We start from the raw sequence: 23,813 nt of genomic DNA, 5'->3' as shown, positions 1-23,813 counted from the left end.
GAGAAATTGAATACATGGTCACTCTTCCTGAAGAGTGAACAATCTAGTTAGGTAGACATGATGTACATTTTGCAAGTGGCATCATAATCGATGGTCACTACTCTATTCACATGGGTAGAATTTAATCAGTCTTTTAAAACATGCGTTTTGTCCTTCTATGAGACAAAACCCATAAATATGCAGCGTACTCATAGGAGCTCAACAAATATCAATTCTCAAACTTCAGTGTGCCCGAGAATCATCTGGAGGGTTTGTGAAGGCATGCTGCTGGGCTCCAACCTCATGGTTTGTGATTGAGAAGATGCAGGGCAAAGCCCGAGATTTCCCATTTCTGGTAAGTACTCTGGAGGTGCTGTTGCTGTTGCCGCTCCTGTGGACCACACTTTCAGAACCATTAGTCTAAGTGAGTGATTCTCACACTTTGATTTATTTTGGAATCATTCCAGTTAGCTTTAAAAAATTTGAATGCTGGGGGCAAAGTTGTTACAGCAAAGCATTTTGAGCCGCTGCTTGGATTGCCTGCACCCCATATCAAAGTGCCTGGGATCCAGTCCTGCCTCTGCTTCCCATCCAGATTCCTGTTGATGAACCTGGAGGCAGCAGAGGGTGGCATAGGTGCCTGGCTTCTGCCACTTGTATGGGAGACTTTGATGTAGTTGCTGTCTCCCACCTTTGATCTGACTCAGCTCCCATTTTCACAGGCATCTGGGGAGTGAGCCAGAGAATGGAAGATGGATCTCTTCCTGTCTCTCTTTTCCTCCCCCTATCTGTCACTCTGCCTTATAAATAAAAAAAAGTCTGAATTCTGAGATAATACTTCATATCAAGAATATCACACAGTCTCAGGAGGTGGGATCCAAGCACTAGTAATGTTGGAAGCTTTTTAGGTCATTTCAATGTGTACCACTTTGAGAACAAGTTTTCTCATCCTTTTGTTCTCAAACTTCCCTAAGTGCACAGTTCATCTGGGGATGTGGTGAAAATGTAGATTCTGACTTAGTAGGTCTGACATGGAGCTTAATTTCTGCATTTTTTGTTTGTAACTTCCTGGGGATAATTTACACATAAAAATATGAATTATTTAAAAGTGAGCAGTTTAATGAGTTTTGATGAATGGCTACACCTGTAGCAAGCACACCACTCAAGATATAAAACACAACATTGCTTAATGTTTCCTCATGCCCTTTCACAATCATTTTTGACCTGTCAGTTCCAGGAAATCACTGATCTGCATTCTGTCTCTCCATCTTGCCTGTTCCAGAATTCACACAAACAGAATCACTCTGTATTCCTTCACATCTGGCTTCTTGCTTTCTTTCTAGAGATTCTACATGTCTCATAAGATCTCAAGTTGGTAGACATCATCTTTCTCCAAAGCAAGGTATTTAAGGATTTACAAATCTTTCAGTTACAGCATTTAGCCTTAAGACTAAGCATGATTGATAATTATTACATAGGACTATTATATTATTTTTAATATTTAATGTCAAATATTCAATGTCCGAAGCTGTGATGACTACATGTTCAATAGGAATGAGTCAGGTTAAGCTTAACCCAAGCTTGGGACAGACCCTCTGCATAAAAGCAGGGAGATGAGTGTTTCAGGAGGGTGAGGAGCAAGATGGTTCAAAGGTCAAGGTTGGTGCCTAGGGTTATGCCAGAGGCTCTGTACCAGTAATACAAACAGGTCTTCTCTGTTTTTGCTTTTATGCCTCTATATCCAAATGATAAGGTGCTTTTTTTCTTGGCTTTGACAATTTGGGGAATTGCAAAGCTCAGGAGAAGCTAAGATAAGATGCCTGCAACTGCATTTTAGAAAAATGATGTGTAATATCCACTTTATGACATCTAAATGAGGTCTTTTTTAGCTGTTTCTCAGGGTCGTGCCCACTGCTAACTTTAATACATCCACATGCTTGTACTCATCTTTTATCATGTCACCAAAGTTAAAGAATACTTTGTTTGTTTTTATCTATCGTGTCCCTGGTTAGATGAGAATATATTTTATATTTCTTATTAAATGGCAACAGTTATTTCTGAAGGTTGATAATTTATAGTTTCACTACTAGGGGAAAAAGTGAAGGGGTTGATGGGAAAAATAAACCTTTTGTTTTATTATGCTCTGGGAACTGATTATGGGCATAAAAAAATAAAACAACTCATACATTCACCAGAGCTTATTGTATTATCAGGTAATACACCTGCCTGTCTGATAAATAGGACTCAGTAGAACAGTTAATAAAAGCCTGAGAGTTATTTGGTGCAGAAATACAACAGTATGAAGCTACTCAAATGCATTCTACAGTGATTTTTTTTTCATCACAAGAAAGGCCTTGAAATTCTAACAGTAATTGAAGGCAATGCTTTCCTCATCCTCAGAACAGGGGGAGAATATCTCATGTTTCACATGGAATCTTTTGGGGAATCTAAGTCCAAGGTGCTGGATATTTCTTGCAAACACACAAAAGTAAGAATGTGCCCAAACACACTAGGATGTGGCTTTGCATTTTTGCAAAGTTCTTCCACACAAATGACCCCTTTGAATTCTAGCATTGGCCAGGCAGTTTGGGATGACAGGCACTACCTGCTTTTGAGGAGGGCAATGTGCAACAAAGATACATTAAGGGACTTACACAGGACCACAGGCCACTTTGGGCAGAGCTGGCCCTGTAACTGCACAGCCAGCCACTGTTTGCAAAATGTGGGAAATGTGTTTGTGATGAAGTCAAAGATACTTCTGGCATTGTGCTTAATTGGTAATTTGCTGAATTCTTGAGTTAGAGTGCCAGCAACAGGCTATGTGACAGCTTACTTTGGCAGAGAAAATGCCATCTAAATGGCCAAGGTACCCCTGTCAATTCAGCTGTAGATGAATTGGAGATCTGGAGATTCGATCTCACATCCGATAGCTCCTTACAGATGTTTCTTTCCATTTTTTTCCTTGCCATGAAGTTCTTAATATACGACTGACATAGTTTTTACTGATTACATATTTTTTTCCTTGATGCATTTTCTTATATTTCAGGAACTAACTCTTCAGTGATGCTCCAGATATGATCCTTGATGTAGGTGATGGTATTAAGAGCACCATCATGTGTACACACCACATTATCTTTACTCATCTATCAGTTGATGTACTCTTAGGTTGATTTCATATCTTGACAATATTAAATACATAAGAACATCACACAGGCTGCAACTATAGTCATAAGCACATCTGTTGTAAATTGACTTATAAACAAGTCAGCAGGCAACCAAGCAGGGCTAGCATCTTGGATGTTCTGGATAGGCTGTGGCTTGCTATAGGAATCCATCTGCTGTTTTTCAATAGTGCATGGAGAATATAAGTTCCTCCAGCAATTTGATAACCTACAACATGACTAAGGTTATGAACTATACACATACATCTCATTCAACAGCATTTCCCTTACAGATGAAGAAATCAAGGCCCCAAGAGTCATAGTGATATCCTAAAAGCATATCCTTAGAGACCACACTGATTTTAACATTGATTTTTCCAAGCTGATGGATATTGTGATACAGACGTACTGTGGCTGAGGTTGCAGATTTCTATAGAAAGTATAGGATTTGGGGTTGGTATTATAGTGCAGTGGGTTAAGCTGCCATCTCAAACAAGACATCCCATTTCAGAACTCCAGATTAAGTCCTGGCTGATCCACTTCCTATCCAGCTCCCTGTTAATGGGCCTTGGAAAGAAGTGGAAGGTGGCCCACTTTGTCACTCACAAGGGAGACCTGAATGGAGTTGTGGTTCACTGACTTCAGTGTGGGCCTAGCCCCAAATTCCCATTTGAGGAATGAACCACCCAATGGAAAATTCTCTCTCTCTCTTTGTCTTTCAAATAATTAAATAAATCTTTAAAAAATGAAAGCATGTAATTCTTTTTCATTAAATTAGATTTTTTTGACAGGCAGAGTGGACAGTGAAAGAGAGACAGAGAGAAAGGTCTTCCTTTTCCGTTGGTTCATTCCCCAATGGCCGCTGTGGCCAGCATGCTGCGGCCAGTTCACCGCGCTGATCCGAAGCCCAGAGCCAGGTGCTTCCTCCTGGTCTCCCATGCGGGTGCAGGGCCCAAGGACTTGGGCCATCCTCCACTACACTCCCCGGCCACAGCAGAGAGCTGGACTGGAAGAGGAGCAACTGGGACAGAATCCATCCGGCGCCCGGACCGGGACTAGAACCCAGTGTGCCGGCACCGCAGGTGGAGGATTAGCCTATTGAGCCGCGGTGCCAGTCTCATCAAATTAGGTTTGTAGACTGTGTAAGAACAGGTTTTTAACTTGAAAAAATTTGTAAATTTTTTGCCTCCCTGAAAAGAGGTATGCTTTTTCATGCTTGATCTTAAAACTACATTCAGGTAGGAAGCTTAGACGTTATAGAAAACTCTTCTCATCACACTGCAAAGGAATTTTAAGCAGTGCTGAAGTCCACTGGGCTTCACATCAATTATTCTGGTCTCCTTCCACTGAACATTAAACTCCTCCAGCAGAGACGAATTGCTTCTTGTGAGGTTTTACTTCCACTTTGTTTTACTCGGATTTACACTGCTGCCTTTTCCAGACTGACAACTTCCCCTTTGTGAGAATTCCCAGGAAGCAGAATGATGGTGAAGTGAATGGGTCAGATCTTGAGATGTGCATGAAAACGTAATAGGAAATACTAGTGTTTGGAAATCAAGATTCTTCCCACCCCTTCAAAGACAATGTCATGAAAACCAGTAACATTTTACCAAAAAGTAACAATACATAGGACTTTTAGTAGCAACAGCACATATATCTTGTTTGCTAAGGATTAAACATCATCTCAAAGTGAACAATCTAGCCACAGCACTTAGATGGAGAATGCTTTTCCAAGGTTTTAGACTTCCTCTCCAATAAATAAGCATGGTATAAGGAAAAGTAAATCCAGGGATCCATAGTCTGAACCAAACTGAAACATTTTCTGCTGGAGGCCTCCACCTAACCTTGCTGATACTGGGGGCACTGGGACTCTCAAAGAGCAGATTGCAGTATAAAACACTTCTCAATGATCATTCAGCCTAACCTGGGATTAATATTGCAGAGAGATTAATTTAGGAAATGTTGATTTTCAAACAAATTCAATGCTGATTGTTTAATTCAATGTCTCAAACAGAGGAAAGGACATAAATACTTTTTATCATTCCTTTAATATCATTCCCAGGGAAAGTGAGTCACTACTCTCTCTCTAGTCCTAGACTGCTTTGAGGTTCTTTTTGCAGATGAATTAAACACTGTTTACTTAGAAACTATAATTCATTTGATGTAATGATCTGTCAGTCAGATATTTTCTAGAATTTATCTTTTAAATGGTAATATTTTCATACCTGGAGTCCATGCTCACTTTGAAAGTTATTTTGAAGATGGTATTGTCCATATATTTGGCAGAGCCTTCTATGAAAATATAATAAAATTGTGCTGTAGTAGAATTTGGCCAGAATATGAAGAAACAAAATACCCTACGGAACACTACTGCTAGAGAAGAGGAAGGAGACAGATATTGTCTATCAGACATCATTTCATGAGGTCATGTTTGGCAGAGTGGGGATGGGGCTGGAGACGGGCTCTTCCACAACAGCACAGATGAAAAAAATCATCCTATGCTTGCTTTGCATTTTTTCTGTTGCTGTCATTTTTAAGAGTTGCCTATAATAATGTATAGTTGTTGACATTTGAATCTCTTATGGCACAGGTGGAGTAATGGGAATAATGAAATCAATAAAGTGTTTGGCATATAGTCAGCACTCAATAAAATGTTTATTACCTGAAAAACATAATATATTATAAAGCACCAGTCGTGGTGTTGTGCTCAGAAGAGCCCTTTCTTAAATTGGTGAAGTTCATTTTAAAAACTGCTGGTTCCACAAGAGTGGCCTTGACGTGCACCAAGAAAGGTGGTTTTAATTAAAGCTATGATGCTTCATCGTCTCAATGTTGTTTATTGCTTCATGGATCTGATTTATGAAGAGCAGGGGATGAATAAATTCTTAAATGTGAAGCTGGAGTTGCAAGAATTAGAGGGAAAATTAATTTTAAAGTGTAGCCAGGAGCATAAACATATTTGCTTCTGCCTGGAACCAAAAGAAACTTGGTTTCTTCATAAGAAGAAGCCCCGGCCATTGCTACATGAATTGCTTCTCTGACAGTGTGGCACTAGAATGTCTGAATGACGACTAAGTGTTAAGCACTTCCAGCGAACTCAGTGCACAGATATGATATGAAAACCGCTGGAACTAAAAATTGTTCAAAATAACACAACTCACTGAGACTTATTAGAAGTTGACTGGTTGCTCATTGCCTATGAGATGACACTCTCTGAGTTCCAACAAAAGTAATGATACATATAAATTATACAAAGAAAGCCAACCTTACATATTATAACTCCCAGAATTTGTGTGTGCATGTGTGTCCTGTGTATTTATGTAGTTGTGTGAGTATACATGTTCACTTGTGTGTGTGTGTGTGTGTGTAGGATAAAGAAAGGGTAAAGCTCAAGATGCAGGTCTTTTGTATGAGCAGAGACTGGGTCTTGGGCTTTTGCCTTGATTTTAATCTCTCCAGTCCTATAAGACATATTTCTAACATGTCATCAGTGAGCTGTTCTGCTCTGAACTGAAGAATTTTTCCTGGGTTTCCAAAGTGCTTAAAAATGCATTCTCAAGAATCCTAAGGGTTACCCTGCCAGTGTTTCTTTCTTTCCAGTTGTATTGTCAAATCTTCAATTTTAAGATTGCTTCCTTAACCAGATCTATGCATTCAGTGGTGAGCATGCTATATGCTGCTGTTGTGTGAGTGAGTAAATGGATTACTGGGTAGAGGGAGATTGTTCAATCCACTTTACATGGTGGTGAATGCTTCCCCATGGGCCTGTGAGATGGTGGTGTTTTGTGAGGTTCATGTGATGTGGGGAGCAACCCCCACATATAGCACTGTCATATGGAATTTTCCATACCTAGCCCTAACCTCGGGTTAAGGCGACCTGTTTACACCAAGACTTGCCTGAGATATGCAGGTGTTCTAGACCTCTAACTGCATAACAGGATGTTATTGATGTTATCGGTTGTTTGAATTTTATGTTACCTTTTGTTTGTTACGCTATACTGACTCTGTGTAACCATCTTTGAGCTTGTGGGGCTGTGGGTATATATACTCGTTTCTTGCTGTGCTCGGGGCGGTGGTTGAAGAGCCTCTCAAGAAGGCGGCCTCCGGTCCCTTGTCGCCAAGCTCCCTACCTTGGCTTGAAGGCTTCAAGGCATTAAACGCTGATGAACAGACCAAGTACTGTGTCTTCGCTTAGTTTGTTGAGTGGCCACCGACAGCTGGTGCCGTGACTCGGATTCACTTCATCAGGTAAGTCTCTATAGATGGAAGTCTACGGCTGCGAGCCGCGGGAACTCAAGAGGGGCAGCTTAGCACGTGTAGGGCGTGGGAGACTGGGATTTAGCCTGGGAGCCCCTCCGATCTAACCATGGGAAATGCACAATCGCATAAGAATGTTAAACGGGTAATCAAAGCTCTGCTAAAGAGTGCCGGGACGCCGGTCGCTGGACATAACATTACAGAATTTATAGAAAGTGTCAGGAGCCATACGCCCTGGTTCACGGAGGAATGCCTCTTAACACATAGATGGTGGAGGGAGTTAGGAAGGCACCTTAAAGGGAAACAATTAACACCTGAGGCGTGGCGCCTCTGGCGATGTATTGACCAAGCCTTTGAGAGTAATCAGGAGGAGGTGGTCCAATGTTTGCTGGCCACCTCTGAGTGCCTCGAGAAAGAGAGCAGCGCTGGCAGTCAAGGTGGACACAGCGATATTGGAGCAGCCGCCAGAAAGGACAGGCGGGGAGGAGCCGGGCTTGAGCCATCAGCTTCCCCAGAACCCACGCCTCCAGAACCATGGTGGGCAGACGGCCCACCACCGGGATATCCTTCAGATGGGGAGCCCCCTGATGGTGCAGACTCTATCATTTCCTCAACTAGTGAGACAACAGCTCAGTCAGAGAGGGCATTTCCAGCCACTGAGAGAAAAAATGGACCCGTGCAGACAACCAGATCTAAGCCCGACTGGGGAGCCTATTATAATTCATTCCAGATCTTTCCAGTAACTGAGGATGCACAGGGAAACAGGGGCTGGACTCCAGTTGATTTTGCCGCCCTTAAAGAACTTCAAAAGGCGGTCAATCTATATGGACCCCAAGCTAATTTCACTCACGCCGTCTTAGGCACGCTGGGGATGCAAGGGCTAATTCCCAATGACTGGGAAAACGTTTACAAGGCAGTCCTTGGAGGAGGAGATTTCCTCCTCTGGATGTCAGCTTATCGAGAATTAGCCCATACCCAGGCTACTAAGAATCACACGGATGGACATTCGGCATGGAATGAGGATATGCTTTCGGGAGAAGGACGCTTTGACACGGAAGACAGGCAGTGCAGGGTGCCAAGGGAGGTGTTAATTCAAATAAGGGAAATCGTGCTTAAGGCATGGAGGGTCGTGCCAAAACACGGAGAGATAAAGCATAGTCTTACAAAAATCTTGCAAGGACCCTCCAAGCCCTATGCAGACTTCATTCATCGGCTTAATGAGGCAGCAGGCGCCTCATTTAACTCTGTTGATGAGGCCATGCCTTTAGTCTCATTCTCTGCCGCTTTGTTTCAGATGTGTTTCCCTGTCCTAAGCAATGGGCTCCTATGCTGATGACCAGCTCTTTTCTGTGCTGCTGTAGTTAACTTATCTGAGAGTTTGTACGTGTCTTGAAGGTTTCGTGTTTTATTGAATTTGTCTGTCTTTAATGTTTGAGTGACTACCTAACTCTAATCAGATCTAGCCCACAGCCTTGGTTACTAGTTTTTGGCAGAGCGGCTTGACTCTCTAACAGTTTAAATTCTCAAGTGGAGTCTGACAACTTTGGGACTTCAGTAGGATCCCTGGAACTCTCAAAGAATGAGACTCTAAATTTGTTAAAGTAACAACTGTTTGAATCAATTCAAATTATACAAAGTGTATCAAAATGTTGTAAATAATGTCAGACCTATGTTGTATTCATCTTTTTGCTTTCCAGCTAAAGTGGTCTTACAAGTCTTTACATGTCCTGAATATGCTTTAAACTTATTTCTTTCACAGATCTGTTTTTGCAAAAACTATAGTGTTTCTTTTTAACAGTGTCTACTTAATTGGTTACTCTGCTGTTTCTAAAGTTCTCTTTTTAGCTCTGTTAAATAGTTCTGAGTTATGTGAGGATTTTGTGTGCTAACTCTTATGTTCAAGGTTTTTATTTCTGGTTTCCAAGGTAATCTAGTGTGTACTCTACTGTCTCTGTTAAGTTCAGATTGATGAAAAGCATTGTTAAATATCATTATGATTAGACCTGATCTAAAAGTGTTAGGATCACCTTGTCTAATGAAGGGCTATCATTTCAGGATGTTAAAACATTCTATTCTAACCAGATACTCTAAGTTCTCTTGGCACCTTTAACAAAGTTTCTAAAAATCAAAGTTCTAAATTCTCTAAACTTTTGGTATCTCCAAAAGGGCCCCTGGAGATGTCAAAAGATATATCTCTCATCTTACAGAGATAATAACCAATTGGGATGTTTAAAAGTACTGCCAAGACGTAAAATGATTCAGCACTCTACTAAAATTCCTCACAACCCACAGGAAATTTTTCAAAAGGGTCAAGGGAATCAAGGTTCCAAAAACATTGGGGACATTTAACCCCTAAACCTCAGATGCTCGTTAGATGGAGAGACCCTCTCACCCGACTCTGGAGAGGGCCTGACCCACTGATTGAGTTGGGAAGAGGATTTGGCTGTGTGTTCCCCATAGGGGAGTTGACTCCAATTTGAATACTGGCCAAAAATATCGGGCCTATGCCTGATGCAAGTAACAACCCACCCAGGGAGCGGTTTGCCCCCGAGGGAGATCCCCTTGTCTTTCCTCTTCCAGAAACGGACGGAGATCCAGAGGCAGGTGATGATGCAGACGCTGTGATCCTGACAAGAAGTGCCCGGCTCAGTGATGGGGGATTTGATGACCCAAACGTGATCATCAAAACACTTCAGGAAGGAGCAACCATGGCATTCACAGATGGGGCTAAAGGAGGAACTGGAGTAGCCCTCCTAGGGGATAAAATCTTTCGAGTAGTTACCACCTCTCCATCTCCACAGCATGCTGAGCTAGCAGCTGTATCAAAAATCATTAGCTGTGTTTCGGGACCATTAAATATTTTTTCAGACAGTGCTTATGTAGTTAATGCAGTAACAAAGTTAGGTTCACCATCCTTAATTTCCAAACATTCTACAGTCCATGCCTACTTTGAGCTAGTACAACAAGCCCTATTTCACTGTATCGAGCCCATATTTATTGGGTTTATCAGGGCTCATACAGGCTTGCCCGGACCCTTATCCAATGGAAATGCAACAGCAGATTCACAATCTCGTTTTCTCGTAATCGGCACCATAGTGGATCAGGCCAAGAGTTTTCATAACCTATGGCATGTTAATAGTAAAACTTTATCTTTAAAATTTAAAATCCCTATTTGCATTGCAAAAGAAATTGTACGGAACTGCCCAAAGTGTGTCACTTTCCAACCTGTTAAAACACCCACTGGGACTAATCCCTGTGGCCTATTTCCTTGCCACATATGGCAAATGGATGTTACCCATCACTCCGAGTTTGGTAAATTGGCATGCATTCATGTCACAGTGGATACCTTTTCTGGCATACTCATGGCATCAGCCATGGCCAAGGAAACAGTGACACATGTTAAACAACACTTGTTGCAATGTTTTGCCACCTGGGGCATTCCTAAAGTCATAAAAACTGATAATGGGCCAGCATACACTTCTCAAGAAATGAAGCGCTTTGTTCAACAAGTTGGTATTACCCGCATTACTGGCATTCCCTATAATCCACAAGGACAAGCCATTGTGGAGTGAGCAAATTTATATCTTAAAACTATCATATTAAAACAAAAAGGGGGAGTAGGGGCTCTCACCCGTTCCCCTAAGGATATACTTAATTATGCCCTATTTACCATTAATTTTTTAAACAAAACATCAAACGGCAAGACCCCAGCAGAACGTCACATGTTCCGATATGACAATTTTGATCATCCCTCACAGACAGTCGACAAACAGTCCTCTGCACACTCGGCTGAGAATGATAACGTTCCAGTCGACACAAAACAAATGATCCTATGGAGGGACCCCCAAGATAACCATTGCAAGGGCCAGTTCACTTTGCTATGAAGGGCACGAGGTGCAGTTTGTTTTCCTCCACAGGGAGCCTCACAACCAGTTTAGGCACCAGAGAGAAGGATTTGGCTGCTCAAGAAAGACCCAGAGGAGCAACCCTCGGAACTGTCTGCCTAACCGGCTGCAGAGACGGACGAATGAAAAGACTGTTGTGTGCCCTTTTGATAGCCTTGGGGTTAATCTGCCTTGCTGCAGTTTTGGGAATTATTGATTGTGCTTTAGATGTATTTGTTAGAGCTCAAAATGCTTCACGGGTGTAAGATATTTGCCTTAATGCTGATGGTGGCGGGTGTTGCCTGCAATGAGAAAGAAGGTGTCTCTTGGGGATTGCTTAGGGCACTTCCCTGGCCTATGCCTCTGTCCAGTACCTCAGCCTACTTGCCTGTTATTATTGCTGGAAAGGCAACAGCGCACCAACTTGGTGATCTGACAGGCTATGTTGGCCATCCAGCAGGAAGACCCCCATAATGAAGCAATTTGGCTCAGCATGCTGGAGCGGTTGTCAATGATGGGTAACCACTGGCAAGCACACGGAGCAACCTAAGACAGACCAGGGAGATGAGCCGCTCCCTGTTTCCATGACGGGTAAGCCCGTGGTGCGTTGCTGAGGGCCTAAGACAGGCACACTCTCTTGCTAGAAAGCTAAAAAGGGGGGCCGGCGCTGCGGCTCAATAGGCTAATCCTCCGCCTTGCGGCGCTGGCACACCAGGTTCTAGTCCTGGTCGGGGCACCGGATTCTGTCCCGGTTGCCCCTCTTCCAGGCCAGCTCTCTGCTATGGCCCAGGAGTGCAGTGGAGGATGGCCCAAGTGCTTGGGCCCTGCACCCCATGGGAGACCAGGAGGAAGCACCTGGCTCCTGCCATCGGATCAGCGCGGTGCGCTGGCCGTGGCGGCCATTGGAGGGTGAACCAATGGCAAAAAGGAAGACCTTTCTCTCTGTCTCTCTCTCTCACTGTCCACTCTGCCTGTAAAAAAAAAAAAAGAAAAGAAAAAGAAAACTAAAAAGGGGGAGATGTGGGGAGCTACCCCCACATATAGCACTGTCATATGGAATTTTCCATACCTAGCCCTAACCTCGGGTTAAGGCGACCTGTTTACACCAAGACTTGCCTGAGATATGCAGGTGTTCTAGACCTCTAACTGCATAACAGGATGTTATTGATGTTATCGGTTGTTGGAATTTTATGTAACCTTTTGTTTGTTATGCTATACTGACTCTGTGTAACCATCTTTGAGCTTGTGGGGCTGTGGGTATATATACTCATTTCTTGCTGTGCTCGGGGCCGGTGGTTGAAGAGCCTCTCAAGAAGGCGGCCTCCGGTCCCTTGTCGCCAAGCTCCCTACCTTGGCTTGAAGGCTTCAAGGCATTAAACGCTGATGAACGGACCGAGTACTGTGTCTTCGCTTAGTTTGTCGAGTGGCCGCCGACAATGTGATACTGGCATTTGAAACCTTTGGAACATTTTCTCAAGGCACAGGGTCCTAATGGAATAGACTCTGACACTGATCCTCAGATCCTTGCAATTTTAGCAAACTCTTGGGTGATGCTCACACACATTGGGACAGATGACTGCTCTCTTAGTGGTTTTGTAGTCTATGTCCCTTCTCTATACAAAAGTAAAATCCCAAGGCCACAGAGGTTTTGTCAGTGAAACAACTTGAAGAGACAGCTTCTTGAGTATTAAGTTTTCTATGTTAACCATGAGAAAAGAAAGTGATTACCTACTTTCAGCTGAGAGTCACAAGCATCTGAGATCTGTGATGAAGTCCTTTGGAAAAAGATTTCTGGCTTCTGCATTAACACAAAAAATTACAAAATAGGTTAAAATGAAATAATTTAGGAGTCAGTATTGTGGCACAGTGGATTAAGCCACTGCTTGGGACTCCAGTATCCCATACTGCAATACTGGTTCAAGTCCTGGCTACCCACTTCAAATCTAGCTCCCTACTCATATGTCTGAGAAAGCAATGAAAGATGACTCAAATACTTAGGCCCTTCCACTGATGTGGGAGACCAGGATGGAGTTCTTGGCTCCTGGCTCAGACTCACCTGTTGCTGTCATTTGGGGAGTGAACCAGTGGATAGAAGATATCTCTTACTGTAGTTCCTTCTCTGTCACTCTATCTTTCAAATAAATAAATGAATTTTTAAAATAAAAGAATTTAAAAATCCAACCTTTTTTTTTGAAGAAATGCCTAAAAAGAGACCACTTGTTTGTGTCATTTCTTAGTGTTTGTCTGATGGTGACCTGTGTGAGTGAGGATGTGTTTATCTACAAGTAACAGAAAGTCTGACATAGGTGGCTTCAACAATATAGTTCAAAATATGGCTGTATGTAGGGTGTTCTAGTTCTTGTTCAGCAGTTAACAATTTTTAAAAAGATCAAGTCTCTTTCTAGTTCCTTGTTTTTCTATGCTTGGTTCATTCCTTTATTATTTTGCTTATTATGACATAGTCACACAATGACCACTACATATCATGCATATGTTCCAGGCAATAAGAAGGGCAAAAGGTCCTATCTTTGATCTGAGGGGTTTTTTTTTTTTGTATCTGATACTTTTATTAGGAAATCAATTATGTTTCTTTCTTTCTTTTTTTTTTTTTTTTTTGGAGGACTACAGTAAACTTTCTGTTATATGTCATGGGCTAGAACTGGAACAATTGGTCAACCCCAGCTGGAGCAATCTTAACATCCAGGGCAGGTTATTAAAAGTTGGCCTTTCACTATTGATACACCCAGAAAAGGAAACATTTTATGCAGCATACTGAAATACACCCCAACAACTTAATACTGGTTGGTCAATTTATTGATTTTTCTTTTTATTAGATTATTTGTTTTTATTGACAAGCAATAATTATACATATTTATGGGGTGCAGTATAATATTTCAATACATGCATAGATTTTAATGATCAAATTAAATAATTAGTATTCATCACTTCATATATTCAAGATTTCTTTGTAGTGTGAACATTCAAAAGTCTTTCTACTAGTTACTTAGAAAGATACATTGTTACTGTTAACTATGTTACCCAACTGTGCAATAGAACACCAGAAGGATTATTTTTACAATAAGAAAAAATACTTTTTAATTCATTAAATAAAACTTTCTGAGGTTTAATTTATGTATATATATTTTTTTGCGAAAATTAACTTTGAAGAAGAACCCAAAAATGATGCATATTTTGCAAGCACTTAGACATAACTATTGCTCATGAGACATAATAATATCCTCCACTTAATACACTAAAATGAAGTAAATCTTTGAGAACAGGTTTTTAATATTAACTCTCATATCTAACTCTTTGAGGACAGAGGTCCTGCGTGGGAAGTTAGTGCACAGTGACTCCTGTTGTTAATTTAACAATTAACACTCTTTTATATGATGTCAGTGATCACCGGAGACACTTGACATTAGCTGCCTAGGCCATGGATGCTTTTTGAATACACAAACTCCATAAGTACTTATTTGTTTATTTATATTTTTTAACGATTTATTTATTTATTTGAAAGTCAGTGTTACATGGAGAAAGAAGGAGAGGCAGAGAGAGAGATGTTTTCCAACCATTGGTTCACTCTCCAATAGAACTGTGCCAATCAAAGGCCAGGAGCCAGGAGCTTCTTCCAGGTCTCCCACACAGGAGTAGGGACCCAAGGACTTGGGCTATCTTCTACTGCTTTCCCAGGTCATAGCAGAGAGCTGGATTAGAAATGGAAAAGCTGGGACTCGAAGCAGCATCCATAAGGGATGCCAGCACTGCAGGCAGTGACTTTACCCACTATGCCACAACACCAGCCCCCTCCATCAGTATTTAGACAAGGCCATAAGCAAAGTGGAATTTCTCTATTCCCTTCAGAGAAATGTACATTCTTTTTTGATGACCCCTTCTTTCCACTGGGGTCTCACCCACAGTGATCCTTCATGTAGGACATTTTTTGCCACAGTATCTTGGCTTTCCATGCATGAAATGCTCTTATGGGCTTTTCAGCCAGATCAGAATGCCTTGAGGGCTGATTCTGAGGTCAGAGTGCTGCTTAGAGCCATTGTCATTCTCTGAGTCTGAAGTGTGAACTGCTTCTCATATTGGAGCATTCACTCCTTTTTAATTTTTTCTATTATTATTACCAAACACTTAATTCTATTTATATGATATCTTTAACACTTAATTCTATCCATATGCTCACTTTAACATTTAAAATGCTATTTTTACCACCCAGGTTAAGGAGATTTGGGTTCCCACAGCAAGTTTTTAAACCGTACCCTTAGAAGTCCTTAGGAATGTATGCAGAATAATATAGTTTTGCAGTTACAAACTTCATACATTTCACAACTACAACTTTAAGAATGTTGTGATTCTGTCCACTGTGCCAACCCTCTCACCCACACTGCTACCCTTCTTCCTTCTCCTTCTCTTATTTACACTCTTATTTTTTTTACTAATATCTATATTCAATTGATTTATATACATATGATTATCTCTATGTTGAATAAAGGGTTCAACAGATATTACAAGCACACACACACACACACAACCCAACAAAAAAGGACATTCCTCAACAGTCAAGACAAGGACTGTTCAAAGTCATTGCTTCTCAAAGCGTCAATTTCATTTCTACAGATTGCTTTTAAGGTGCTCTATTAGTTATCATAGGTCAGTGAGGACATATAGAATTTGTCCGCTTGGGAGTGGCTTATTGCACTAAGACAGACGTTTTCCAGTTTCATCAGTTTTGTTGCAAATGACTGGATTTCATTTTTTTTTCTTTACCACCATGTAGTACCTCGTGGTGTCTTTTTATCCAGTCTTCAGTTGATGGGCATTGGGTTGATTTCATGACACAGCTATTGTGAATTGAGCTGCAATAAACATGGGGGTGCAGATAATACTTTTTTTTTTTTTTGCTGAATTCATTTCCCTTGGGTAAATTACCAGGAGTGGGATGGCTGGGTCCTATGGTAGGACTAGATTCAGATTTCTGAGTTATCTTCATACTGTCTTCCATAGTGGCATTACCAGTTTAATTCCCACCAACAGGCTGGCGCCATGGCTCAATAGGCTAATCCTCCACCTGTGGCGCCGGCACACTGGGTTCTAGTCCCAGTTGGGGTGCCAGATTCTGTCCCAGTTGCTCCTCTTCCAGTCCAGCTCTCTGTTGTGGCCCAGGAGTGCAGTGGAGGATGGCCCAAGGTCTTGGGCCCTGCACCCACATGGGAGACCAGGAGGAAGCACCTGGCTCCTGGTTTCAGATCAGCGCAGTGCACCAGCCGCAGCAGCCATTGGGGGATGGACCAATGGAAAAGGAAGACCTTTCTTTCTGTCTCTCTCTCTCACTGTCCACTCTGTCAACAAAAATTCCCACCAACAGTGGATTAGGGTACCTTTTTCCCCACATCCTCACCAACATTTGCTGTTTGCTGATTTCTGTATGAAAGCCATTCTAATGGGGGTGAGGTGAATGAAACCTCATTGTGATTTTCATTAGCATTTCCCTGATGGCTAGTGATCCTGAGCATTTTTTCATTTGTCAGTTGGCCAACTGAATTTTCTCTTTTGCAAAAATATCTGTTTAAATCCTTTGCCCATTTATAACTGGGAAGATAATTTTGTTGTAGAGTTTCCTGAGCTCTTTATGTGTTCTGGTTATTAATCCTTTATCAGTTGTAGAGTTTGCAAATATTCTCCCATTCTGTTGGTTGCCTCTTCACTTTGCTAAGTGTTTCTTTTGCAGTACAGAAGCTTCTCAATTCCATTTTATCCCATTTGTAAATTTTGGCTTTGATTACCTGTGCCTCTGGGGTCTTTTCCAAGAACTCTTTCTTATGCCAATGTCTTGCAGGGTTTCCCCAATGTTCTGTCATAATTTTATTTTATTGGGTCATAGACTTAGGCCTTTAATCCATTTTGAGTGGTTTTTTGTTTAAGATGTAAGGTAAAGGCCTTGCTTCATACTTCCGCATGTGGAGATCCAGTTTTCTCAGCACGATTTATTGAGTAGACTATCCTTGCTCCAGGGATTGTTTTTAGCTACCTTGTTAAAGATAAGTTGGTTGTAGATGCATGTGTTGAGTCTGGTATTTCTATTCTTGCTATTCTTGTCCATTGGTCTATCCATCTCTTTTTGTATCATTACCAGGCTGTTTTGATTATAAATACCTCGTAGCATGTCTTGAAATCTGGTATTGTGATGCCTCTGGCTTTGTATTTTTTGTGTAATATTTCTTTAGCTATTTTGTGTTTGCTGTGTTTCCATATGAATTTCAGCACCATTTTTTCTATATCTATGAAGAATATCCTGGTATTCTGATTGACATCACATTGAATCTGTTCATTGTTTTCACAATATGGACATTTTGATGATATTGATTCTTCCAATCCTTGAAATTGTTAGATTTTTCTATTTTTTGTATTATCTTCTATTTATTTCTTTAATGTTTCATAATTCTCATTGTAGAGGTCACACTTATGTCCTTGATTAAATTTTTTTCAAGGTATTTGATTTTTTTTTTGCTATCTATGGTGAACGTGATTGATGTTAGAAGCTCATTTTCAGCCTTGGCATTGTCTATGTATGCAAATCTGTTGATTTTTGTGTGTTGATTAAATATCTAGGCTACTTTATGAAACTCCTCTGTGAGTTATAAGTCTCTCAGTGGAGTCTTTTTGATCCCTGTGGTGGAATGAGACGGTGAGAAGGTCATGAATGTGGTGGAATGAGAAGGTGAGATGGTCATGCTAAGATGGCTGCTGACAACAGAAGCTGCCTGGCAACAGAGCCTGACTGGCAACAGGGTGTGATTGGATGGCTTTGGAAACTGCCTGGCAACAGGCTGTGATTGGTTAGGGCATAGACTGCCCCTTGACCGGATTGGCTGCCTTGGCTATATAAGCAGCTGTAGCAACTGAAATAAACGAGTCTGCAGGCTGCTTGCCACTGCAGCAATCCCCTATATATAGAATCATGCCATCTGCAAATAGGGATAGTGTGTTTTCCTCTTTCTCACTTTGTTCTTTTGATATCTTTTTTTTCCTAATGACTCTGGTTAAAACTTTAAAGACTATATTGAATAGCAATGGTGAGAGTTGGTATCCTTGTCTGGTTCCAGATTTCATTGGGAATTATTCCACCTTTCTCCATTTAATATTATGCTGGCCATGTGTTTGTCATAAAAATCCTTGATTGTGTTAAGGAATGTTCCTTCTATCCCATTTTTCCTAGAGATTTCATCATGAAAAGGTATTGTATTTTAACAAATGCTTTCTCTGCATCTATTGAGGTAATTGTATGCTTTTTGTTCTTCAATTTGTTCATTGATTTATTTGCTAATGTTGAACCATACCTGCATACCAGGAGTAAATCCCACTTGGTCTAGGTGAATGGTCTTTCTGATGTGTTGTCATATTTGATTGGCTAGTATTTTGTTGAGGATTTTTGTGTCTATGTTCATCAGTGAAATTGGTTTGTAGTTCTCTTTCTCTTTTTCAGGGTTAGGAATTAAGGAGACATTTGCTTCATAAAAGGAGTTTGGGAGGATTCTTTCCCTTTTAACTGTTTTGAGTAACTTGAGAATAATTGGAGTTAGTTCTTCACTATATGTCTGGTAGAATTCAGTTGTGAAGCCACCCAGTCCTGGGCTTTTTCCTGCTGGGAGGGTCTTTATTACTGATTCAATTTCCATGTTGGTAATGGGTCTATTTAGGTTTTCTATGTCTTCATGGCTCATTTTAGGTAGGTTGTATGTTTCCAGAATTCTATCCATTTCTAAATTTCCCTGTTTGTTGGCATACAACTCTTTGTAGTAATTTATGATGATTCTTTTTATTTCTGTGATGTCTCCTGTTACATTTCCTTTTTTATCTCTAATTTTATTGATTTGGGTCTTTTCCCCCTTGTTTTGGTTAGTTGTATCAATGTTTTGTCAATATTTTTTATTTTTTCAAAAAACTAGTTCTTCATTTTGCTGATCTTTTATATAGCTTTGTGGTTTCAATTTGTTTATTTGTTTATTTGTTTTTGAATTTCAATTATTTCTTTTCTCTTACTGGTGTTGGATTGGGCTTGCTGCTGTTTTTCTATGTCCTTGAGATACATTGATAGCTCATTTATTTGGTGCCTTTCCAAATTCTTTATGTGGGCACCGATTGTTCTAAACTTTCCTCTTAACACTGCTTTTCCTGTATACTGTAAATTTTGATTTGGTGTATTGTCATCTTTATTTGTTACCAGTAATTTTTTGATTTCTCTTTTGATTTATTATATGGCACACTGTTCTTACAGAAGTGTATGTTCAGTCCCCATGTGTTTGCATATGTTCTAGAGATTCCTGAGTTGTTGATTTCCAACTTCATCCCATTGTGGTCAGAGAAGATGCATGGTATGATTTTGATTTTTTTGAATTTGTTGAGATTTGCATTATCCCTAGCATGTGGTCTGTCTGAAAGATAATTTCATGCACTGGTGATGAGAATATTTATTATGCAACTGTAAGATGAAAAGTACATTTGGTCTATACTGTCTATTAACTCTGTTGTTTCCTTGGTGATTTTATGTCTGGTCATTCTATCCATCGCTGAAAATGGGGTATTGAAGTCCTCCATTACTATTGTATTGTAGTCTATGTCTTCCTTTAGATTCATTAGCATTTTTTAAATGGCCAAATGACCTGTAATTAAGTGCATATATGTTTATAATAGCTACATCTTCCTGTTGAATTGATTCCTTAATCATTACATAACACCCTTCTTTGTCTCTTTTAACAGTTTTTGGGTTAAAGTCTGTTTTGTCTGACATAAGGATGGCTATACCAGCTCTCTTGGTTTCTGTTAGCATGGAATATATATTTCCATCCTTTCACTTTAAGTCTGCATGTATCTTTGTTGGTGAGATGTATTTCATGTAGGCAGCAAATAGATGGATTTTGTTTTTTAATCAATTCTGCCAGTCCGTATTTTTTAACGGGAGAGTTCAGGCCATTTACACTCAAGATGACTATTGATAAGTAATGACTTGGCCATGCAGTTTTGCCATAAATTATTCTATTGTTTACTTTGGATTTCCTTTGTACTTTTACTGAGAGATTTTCTACCTTCACCTTCTTTCATCATGATGACCCTGTTTCTGTGTTTCTGTGTATAGCACATCCTTAAGCATCTTTTGTAAGGCTGGATGAGTGGTGACAAATTCTTTCAATTTCTGTTTGTTATGGAAGGTCTTTATTTCACCTTCATTCATAAATGAGAGCTTTGCAGGTTATAGTATTCTGGGTTGACATTTTTTTTCTCTTAAGACTTGGACTATTTCTTGCCATTCTCTCCTAGCCTGTAGGATTTCTGATGAGAAGTCAGCTGTGAGTCTAATTGGAGATCTTCTGAACACAATCTGGCATTTCTCTCATGTACATTTTAGAATCTTTTCTTTATGAGTTATTGTGGAGAGTTTTACTACAATATGTCATGGTGAAGATCTTTTCTGGTCATTTTTAATAGGATTTCCATGTGATTCCTGTACTTGGACATACCTTTATTTCTCCAAATTAGGAAAGTTTTCTGTAATTATTTCACTAAAATGGCCTTCTAATCCATTCTCTCTTTCTATGCCTTCAGTAACTCTTAAAACCTATGTTTTGGGTTATTTGATAGAATCCCATAAATCTCCAACACTTTTTTAGTTTTCTACTTTCCCCTTTTTTTAGTCTCACTGTAAAATTTCCAGATATTTGTCTTCTAACTCAGATATTCTTTCTTCTGCCTCACCGAGTCTGTTCTTAAGGCTTTCCACTACATTTTTATTTGGTCTATTCAATTCATTTCTAGTATTTCATTTTGATTTCTCTTTAATTCCTCAATTTCATTGGAAAAATTTTCATTCATAGCATACATAATTAATTTTCTTTAGTTTGTGAAGTTGCTTCTGAGAAATCTGATGATTAGTTTCTTACATTCCTTTCTTGGCATTTCTTCAATCTTTTCATCTTCATCTTCACATTCTAATGCTAAAATGTTGTAGTGTTCCTTTGAGGGTATCATTGTGTCTTCCTTATTCTTGTTTTTTGAATTTTTGCCTTTACTTTTTGGCAATTGTAGAATTTTGTTTTTCCTCTAGTTAGATATTTGGTTCACAGGCATGCGAAATATTCACCTGTTGCAGCCCCACTTGCTTCTCAGTTGTGCTGGGCAGGTTGGAGAGTCCACCAAGTGGCACTTCCCCTCCCTAGAGGCAGCTATCCCTTTCCTCCTGTTGCTGGGCAACTGGCATGGTGCAACTGGCACATGAACTTGGGCAGTTGCCCCTTGCCTATGTCCAAAAATGGATCAGCCCTCCCCTCTCCCCAACAGTTCTCATTGTAGCAGGGAGCAGGGAAGGAGAGAAATGTGTTGCCTTTTATTTTTCTTTCCCTACCTCTGGTCTATTGGTCACCTGCTATCATGCAGGATCTGCATGGAACACCAAAAGCAGTTCACTAAGCTCACCCTCAGTTTGCATCAGCAATGCCATGGGCCTGTAGAGTCCTGTCTCATCTGGCTTTCTGGGTTGGATGTCCTCCTTGGATCCAATTCAGTGGGTCTTCTGTTGTGTTTTTGCTCTCTCAGTATGGGTCTGGACCTCCTCTAGGGCTCTGGCAGGGCCGTCCACCATGGATGTCCTTGAACTTTATCCTGAGAGGGAACTCTCTCTCCTTTTTTTAAATATTAATTTCACTCCGCATAAATCAGACCATCCTGATGTTACTCTGCCACCTTGGATCACCTTATACATTTTTCTTTTAAAATTTGTTTATCTGAAAGCCAGAGTTAGAGAGAGAGAGAGACAGAGAGAGAGAGAGAGAGAGAGAGAGAGAGAGAGAGAGAGATCTTCCAACTATTGTTGGCTGCAATGGCTAGGGGCTGGGCCAGGCTGAATCCAGGAGCCAGGCGCTTCATTCAGGTCTCCCAAGAGGGTGCAATGGCCTGAGAACTTAGGCCATGTTCTGCTGCTTTCCCGGGCACGTTGGCATTGAACTGTATTGGAAGTGGAGCAACTGGGGCTTGAAGTAGTGCCCATATGGGACGCCAGTGCTGCAGATGGCAGCTCAATTCACTGTTCCACAGCACCAGTCCCTTGTTTTTCTTGAGAAAGATGTTCTATTGCACTGTTCTAAAAGTGGTAGGTGTTTCTCCTGAGGATATTGTGTCAGATAATCAATAAGGTGCACACTCATGCACCTGAATACACATACACACATGTGAATGTACACATGTAAATGTTCACATGCAAGTGCAAATTCAAGGGGCTCAGTGACATTGATTTCCAACTGATATAGTGGCCATTAGAGTTTCAGGTGGTATCCCTTTCTTGGGCACTCTCTCCTGCTCCATTTTCCTTGCTGACTCTGGGTCTGGAATTTCTGTTGGATTCAGAAAGGCTCTCTTCCACTTACTCTAGTCTTCCTGGTTAATTTTATCCATACACAAATTTCCATTCTTTATCTTCCTGCTAGAAATTTGTTAACCTCCCTTGTTGGCCCCATGAGCTTCTCCCATTGTTTCTTTGCAATTGGTTTTAATTCTATCACTTTGATTTTACTGGGACCTAAGAGTATGATGACATGAAAGCTTTTGTGCTAATTTCCATTTTGAAGCTAGTATTGTTTTTGAACACTTTTTTTTTTTAAAAAATAGATTTATTCATTTGAAAGGCAGAGTTACAGAGAGGCAGAGGCAGAGAGAGAGGTCTTCTATCATTGGTTCACTCCCCAGTTGGCCACAACAGCTGGAGCTGCGCCAATCTGCAGTCAGGAGCTAAGAGCTTCTTCCAGGTCTCCCTCGTGGGTGCAAGGGTCCAAGGACTTGGACCATATTCAACAGCTTTTCCAGGCCATCACAGAGAGCTAGATCAGAAGTGGAGCAGCTGGGACTTGAACTGGTGCCCGTGTGGGATGCCAGCACTGCAGGCAGTGGCTGAATCTACTACAGGCCTTGAACTCTTTTCATGTGATATTCCCTCTTTCCTTCTCTCATAGCAACAGCTTGTGATTTTAGACACAGCAAAAACTTTACTTTCCCTTTCCATAGACATGATTTTTTAAACTTTCTTTTAACACAGGATAATGTAATTTTTTATTTCACTGATTCCAATCAGCTTATGTTACTCTCCACTAAAATGTCTTCAATGATCCTGTTGAATAAAGCCTACATAACATAGCTGACCCATGCCTACTCATCCAGTCTTGTCTTTTCTATCCTTAATAATCACTCTTTTATAAAAACAACAACAACAAAAAAAATGCTGCTCAGCTTCTTCCCAACACAGTTGTCTCAGTGTGTTGCCTCAGAGGGTACCCCATCTCCTCCCCAGCCTTAGCCATAGCTCCCTGCTAACTCCATATCCACCCAGAGCCTGTGGTCTGTTTCTTTTTGTGGCTATGTTTTCTCTGTTCTGCATACTTATGGAACCTCATATTTAAAGCACTTTTCAAGTCTTTAGAAACAAATTATCTGGTTCCTTCCTATTTGTGAGCTCTATGAGTCTGGAGCAAGGACTATGTCT

This window comes from Lepus europaeus, chromosome 1 (genome assembly GCF_033115175.1).
Source record: "Lepus europaeus isolate LE1 chromosome 1, mLepTim1.pri, whole genome shotgun sequence".
In the NCBI taxonomy this organism is placed as follows: domain Eukaryota; kingdom Metazoa; phylum Chordata; class Mammalia; order Lagomorpha; family Leporidae; genus Lepus; species Lepus europaeus.
Note: the sequence above shows the minus strand (reverse complement) of the source record.